This window comes from Ischnura elegans (assembly GCF_921293095.1).
Source record: "Ischnura elegans chromosome 13 unlocalized genomic scaffold, ioIscEleg1.1 SUPER_13_unloc_4, whole genome shotgun sequence".
Lineage (NCBI taxonomy): Eukaryota > Metazoa > Arthropoda > Insecta > Odonata > Coenagrionidae > Ischnura > Ischnura elegans.
The window spans coordinates 3,157,448-3,164,544 of NW_025791660.1; positions in this window are offsets into that span (position 1 = coordinate 3,157,448).

The window sequence follows — 7,097 nt, forward strand, 5'->3', positions numbered from 1 at the left end:
CTGCTAGCATCCTGCGTCGTATCAGCGCTCAAAGCCTCGCCCCAAGGTCACCTCACTTGCAGCAGCGGGAACGAGAACGACGTCACACGGACTTTTCCCAGCGTTCATACTTAGCCGTCGCGTTTTCGCGCGCTTGAAATTTTTCACTTTTCATTTATTGGCGAAAAACAGATATCGTCCTTTAAAAAATCTAAAATCGTGAAATACGTACTCCATGAATAATGATCTTTCGATTAATGCAATAAAAAATAATAGAAAACCACACTATTGAAGCCTGAATCTGTTGAACTTAGTTTAAATATTGAAATTAACACTTGCAATGTTTCACGATCATAAAAGAATTTATGTCGACCTCGGTTTCAATCTTCGCGGTACAATTGGTGCGTAGTGCATTTAATTTACACAATTGTTTTATTTGTGTTTCGAAGTAATGCCTGTTCTACACGCTCGGATCAGCTCATCCGGCTTAGCTCAGCCTAATCGCTCTGCGCGAACCCATTCTTAACGAGAGGCTTAAGTCGACCCCTCGCCATCTGATGGCAATGACTGAAAGTCTAAGAACACTTGAGAATCGGCGAGCGCTGAAGTATTTTATGGAAAAATTTCTAGCAAAGCAGATAATTAACGGATTTATTTTGACAGATCAGTGTATTCCCGAGTTATTATCTGTGGTACTTCTACGGATGGAGATGAATTTAGAATAATAAAGATGATTTTTCGTCGGCTAGGGCGATAATACTTCCTCAGGTTTTGTTACCAGGTAAGTAGAGAATTTTGAAGTTTTTGCATCGAAAAAAGTCATAAATGTATATTTGGTATATTATGACTCCGTTTATTAAATATTAGGAATGTTTTGGATCATCAATGGAATGTCTATGAAGGTGACCGCGAGAAGATGGCAAGAACGCTTACGAGAAGGCGACGACGGTAAAGGCTTTCAAATTTTTTGTTCACTGGGAACGTATTATAATATTCAAGTAAGGACGTTGGTCTCATCCGCAATCCCATTTCGAGCACGCGCCGCTAACTTTGTCATTTATGAGCTCAGTGAGAAGAACCACGCTCAGAAGAAAACCGAACGCAACCAAATACACGCGCCATGCGAGAGAGAGGTGATGACAACAGCGCAGCGTTTTACTTAAGCTGGGGGTCCCAGGCGAGATGATCCGACCCCCTCGGCTGAGCCGTGGCAACTTCTGTAAGGGGAGAGAGGAGATGGAGACACTTGAAGAGGAATGAGAACGGAATAGAGAGCGGGGTAAGATGATGATTGGGAAAAAACCAGAGAAAGTTGTGGTGGGAGTTGGTAAGGGAGGAGAAGTGGGAAATGCAGCGTTTTTTGGGGTCAACAAAATTTTTCTAAGAAACATTCCAACATCCACGTGGCGGCGGTCTTCCTTTCCGGTGGAATTGGGGGGTGTTGTTTCGGGAGGGAGTGCATGCATGAATGGTTGCGGTGCCGTCGGAGGAGGAAGGCAGCCGGTCGGATTAGCGGTCATCCTAAGAACCTAAAGGTTCTTCTGAGGGCGCAGGGGTAGGGGGCTGGGTTGTTGGGTTCACAGTATGCCGTACAACAATCTACATAATACCCTGCGAGCCACCTCTAGGGAGTTTGGCAGGGGGTGACAAATCACCAACATGCAGCATGCAAGAGGACCGCCACATGCACACCACACGGTCATAGAAGTATTTCGCATACTAGTAAAATATACATGCTTATTCATGTAAAAACTTGCATTAATCTGCTCTAGGAATTACTAAGCATTAGCAAGGTTAGAACTATGAAAAATATATGCAATTAGGGATCCTAGCAAGCGACGCCACTAATACTATCAATTGAGACAACGTTGCTATCCTTAACAGTACGAGGGAAGAATGACATTTTTAATCTCTATGTTTTGCAGTCTATTTCTTTTATTTTATTCTCATGATCACGTCTACTATAGTACGATGGTAATACATACAGCGGGATGTTTTAACATTGAATGGGGGAAGGGGTGGGGGGAGGTGAATTTGTCGATTCTTCTAGGCACACATTATATTTAGGATTTATAAGGTAGATCATGCGAAACACAGCTCGCGCTCTTTCTTCACGGCATTATAAAATCTGGTGAATCGAAAAGACAAGTTGACGAATAATTTCAAGATTTTAAGAAAGCTTTCGACACTGTACCTCAAAATGAACTTTTATACAAATTAGAGTCATGCGTGTTAAACGAAACAGTTGTAAACTGGTTACGTTCCGGACTGGACTTGGACTTCGTTAGGAAATCATTGAGTCAAAACATATTTAGATTGATAAAAAGTACACTTTTCAAACAATTCCTGTCGGGACGAAAATGATAGATTTGTACATTTTAGCCTCTAATTTGACGACTTGAATTATAAATTTTTACAATTTGGAATACGTCGCATTATAGGTCAATTATTGAGCAAATGATACCTGAATTTAGTCGTCACAATTCAAAAATATTATTTAAAAACAAGCCTTTCATTTCGCTTTAAACTTTGGTGATTATGGTCTTCAGATGGCTTTAGGATTCAACCAGGCGATGGGAAACGACTTCGATCGAAAGTTAGACCTGGAAGCAAGTGTTATTCAGCATATTTTCAAGGTTATCCCTGAACCCTCTAATAATCGTATGTTTTTCAACTACTTCTTTAAACAATGCACACTATCTATTGTTTTGAAAGAAAAATGATTTTTTGACACCGGAACCCTGCGTGAAAATAGGGCGTGTCATGAACATCATTTCAATAAAAATGGACTTGGCTCTTCTTTATGAATGAGTTGAATAACATTTATTGTTAATTTTTAAATATATAATTTAGCAATGAAAACCTACTGTTTAAGAAAAATAAAAAAGATGCAACATATGTATATAATGTACCGCATTAACATGCATACTAATTTTTTTATACAATCAATTTGAACTATATTAAGCATGGAAATCATGAAAAAGCATTGTTCCAAGGAAATCCTGAATGAAAAAAAAGGGTCAATGCACCCTCAACGAACGATTCGATTGGCCCAAAGAATTTTCACACAAAGTGGCCAAAGATGAGGATGCCGGTGGCTATACAGGGCTTTTCGTCCTCAAGACATAAAAATAACTCTTTTTCTATCGAGCAGTTGAATTAAAAAAAAAAACAGAACCACTAAGTGGTAAACTGGAAAAGCACCATTGGCGAAATATTACGGCTTCACGCATACAAAGCCAATTAAATGGAAAGAAGTAATATTACGTCCATGGCAATCCTCAGAAGGATTAGCAGGACGTAATATTACGTCCATGGCACGCAAAGTGTTAAATTGCACTATTTACCTTTTAATTTCACTTGAAATTTTCCATTATTTTCATATGGAAGAATATCGACTCCACACATTTTCCTATTCTAAACTTCAATAAAAAGTTAAAAAACCTACGAAGCCCATAACTAGACCAAAGAAAAGAAACTTAACATAGGCACGCAAAAATATTAAAAATAAAACCTAAGAAGTATGAAAAATGTTAAACAACAATGTTACATCTAGTATTATCTTTAAAAAAGTTTTGTGAATTGCGAGCCATTACCCATTAACAGATGCCATTAACAATTCTAGTGGTAAAAAACTCTCATGTCTGTAATGTATTCATATATTTTGTGCATTTTTACAAGAGAAAAAGTACAGAGAAAGTACTTTATGTTACGATTTCTTCTCTCTTTGAAACCCAACTATACCGTTTCCTTAACTTACTGATTCCGTGATACGTACCTTGAAAGTGCGGAATTTTCGCTCGTATTATCGAGTATTATTTATTTTCCCTCAATGCAATTTGGCCGGCTTGCACAAAACAAAAGAGGTCGCTGCTTTGATTTTTCATTTTCCTGTGCGCCAGACTGCGTGGCGATACCACAGAGTATTTGTGTGTTGCATATATGGCAGGATGCAAATACAAACTGTTAACACTCGAGCTATAAAGCTTGTTGGCGAATAAAGTTCGCCATTCTTCAAAAACCAAGGATTTCAATATTGTACTTACATTCTGGTCTAAATTGCCCACGCGTATTCACATATTGTACTTAAACTGTATACAGTGTGATTTTTCAAAGCTCGAAGTATTGTAGCTGGTTTTTTTTCGATCGACAATCGGAACCCAACACCCATGGCCTATAATTACGCCGCACAACTGGCTGTGGATCAAATCCGTTCCGATATATCTGCCTCAACTATGAACGTACAAGCTTGAACTAATTTCCACAAAGAAAGATAAATTTAAAAAAAATCGAGCGTTATCATATAAAATCGTGGTTAAAGTTCGCCAAGTGCCCAGTCATGTAAAAATATCATGCTTGCCTGCATGAGGTTTAACGTACAGTATAGTCTCAGGACCATGACACTTGGACATTATCTGGATGGATTGTACATTACACCCAGGTACTATGTTTTTCACTAAAAATATACCAATACTCTGAATATTCTCAGGAATTTCTCCATACACAGTATCAAAAAGATTAATCCAAGTTTTCAATAGAGTCACTATCACAATCAGGCAGGGATGGGCAAAGCAACAGACTTATTTTCATCTTTGATTAGAGAAGTTGCAATAGCTCGAGAACAGCCATTTCTTGCTCATGTTTGCTCTTGTTCTTCATTGAAATTTTCCCTCTTTTATGTAGAAGTGGAGGTCTCATTTGTGTTGGAAAGAATGCGGTCTTCATGCATCAATCGATTCGAATTATGTATCTTCATCAGCCTCCTCGTTACCGTTTCCGGAGCATGCTCCATTTGCACGTCCTCAGGCTACATCATTCATTCTCCTTCAGGAGCTCCAGAATTTTCCTCTTCCTAATCACGGGGCGATCTGGAGATAATGTAATGTCCTGATCCGTGTATTCTAATACCATTATTCTCAAAGGGTCTTGCATCATTTTCCAGCTCATGTACTCTCTGTAAAAAAGCATGATACCCGAGTTTGAGGAGCTTTAGCGTCTAAACGAAGCAATCAACTTCAATGCAAGAAAAAGCATACGAAAGAGAATTCATTTCTGTGTTGTAACATGTACTTAAAAAATCTTCGGCCTCATAATTTTTCCAGTTCTTAATTTTTTTCCCCAAAAGCACCCGTTTTATGCGCGTAAAATCAAGTTTCCCTAATTTGAGCGCTTGACATTACCGTAGATTTCGTTCCTATAACTATAATCTTGATATGAACAAGCCACATCTATCACTAGTAGTTAGCCGAAATCAAGCTGTTTATGCCAATAAAATTAACGGAGTTGTAGTGTACAACGCAAACATCTGCTAACATCCAAACCAGGGGGTCAATTGAAAATTGATATGTACTGTTGTCTTCCGTAGAATGTTAGTAATACATAAACGTATATCATACACGTTAAATGTCAGCGGGAATACAAAAGTAATAAACAGGCAGGGAACCGACAGCGCAGTCCCCCACCTGTCTACTGGCTGTGGTCCAACAAGTAAGGAGCAGAAAAAGCCGCTTCCGTAACAGGGAGAGAACAGTCCAAGTAATATTAGCCTCTTGGTGCAGCTTGGCTTCCTAGTTACCCTCAGCGCCGATTCCCCGTTCAACGATAGTTTCGCCAGCGTTGCTGCATGCGTCTTTAGGTTTGAAATGTCGGATGCAGATGTTTTGCTGTCTTATATAAGGCTTGATTATGGTAAGGTGCGGCAAGGTATGGCAATTCGCTGGTTTGTGAAAGAGTTTCTTCGAGGCGTTGGAGAGCGAGTGGCTGTGTACACGTTGTGCATTGGCCTTCCTCATACATGCTCGGCGATGGCGGATAAAGAAAATTATCTATTCTTGGTAGCTCTTTGGTGTTCTTTCATTCTGCATTTCAAGGCTCGTGATGTTTGGCACATGCACGAGTCTCCGCAAGAGCACTCGACTCGGTATATTCGTCTTTATATCTGAATGGAACTTGGCCTTTCATATGGGGTCGTCTGTCTCCTTGCCACAGGATTCTTGTAGATCACGACAAAGTCACAAAAGTGTCACTATGCCGTGTTTTGCCAGAACCCTTGCACCTTTTTCCGATGTCTCGGATGCATACATCCTTGAAATGCAGAATGGAAACGCGCCAAAGGCCCACCAAAATTGACAATTTCGTTTATTCGCCATCGCGAAGCACGCCCAAGATTGACTTCGAAAACGCTAAACCCTAGGAAATTTTGGAAGACGAGTGGTTCCTGAACTGGCCGCTTTCAGACGCTGATGAGCTGTGCGTCAATTTTTCCGCCACTATACCTATCTTCAAAACTTTGTCGCTGGTGACTATTAAAACCTCTCGGGCAGTCTCCTCCCGGACATCAGAATGGGGGACTACTTTTACCTACGGAATGTTTTACCCAAGGGAATTCCATCGTGAGTGATAATTTAACGTTGGAGAGACGGCGACTCCTCGGGATAATAATGTAGTTGTTTCCCCTTGCCTTCCTCATCGCAGTATTACAGCCGTTTACGTAAACGTTCTCACGCCTGCAATGAAATGAGTGTCGCTGTACTGACCACCGTGGCCCCTACCTTTACTCATATGAAGATGACCCGCTGCCTTCTCCTCCAGATGATGCGAGGCATATTTAGAAGCCTCCCATCGCCAAATCGCGGCTTTGTGTATTATTTAGTTGGCCTATCTATCCCAGGGATAGGCTCATATATGATCGAATTACTGCTGCCTTTTCTCCATGACTGCTTATTCGACATACAAACTTGCTTATGTCGCAGCTTAACTTAATGATTAAATGTTGACACAACATCTTCATCTTCGGCGGACGCAGCCGGTAGCTTTAAACCTTAAACTGCGGGAGTGTCAACATTTTTCTGCCACTGTGTGCGGGACCTGAGCGGGAAAGATATTTATTCGTGGACCCAGGGCGTGTGTCTGGCAGGTGGTGAACCCTCTTAATTCGGGACTGCCCACCCTACCCCCTGACGACAGACCGTATATGTAATATGTCCTTGGTAATTACGCGGGGACGAAAGACCCACCGCCGATAGTACAAGAAGGAGAAACCAATGCATTCAAATAAGTTTCCCTGGCTAATGTACAGCAGCAACATAAATAAATCCCTAGGAAATGCTAGGAATCGT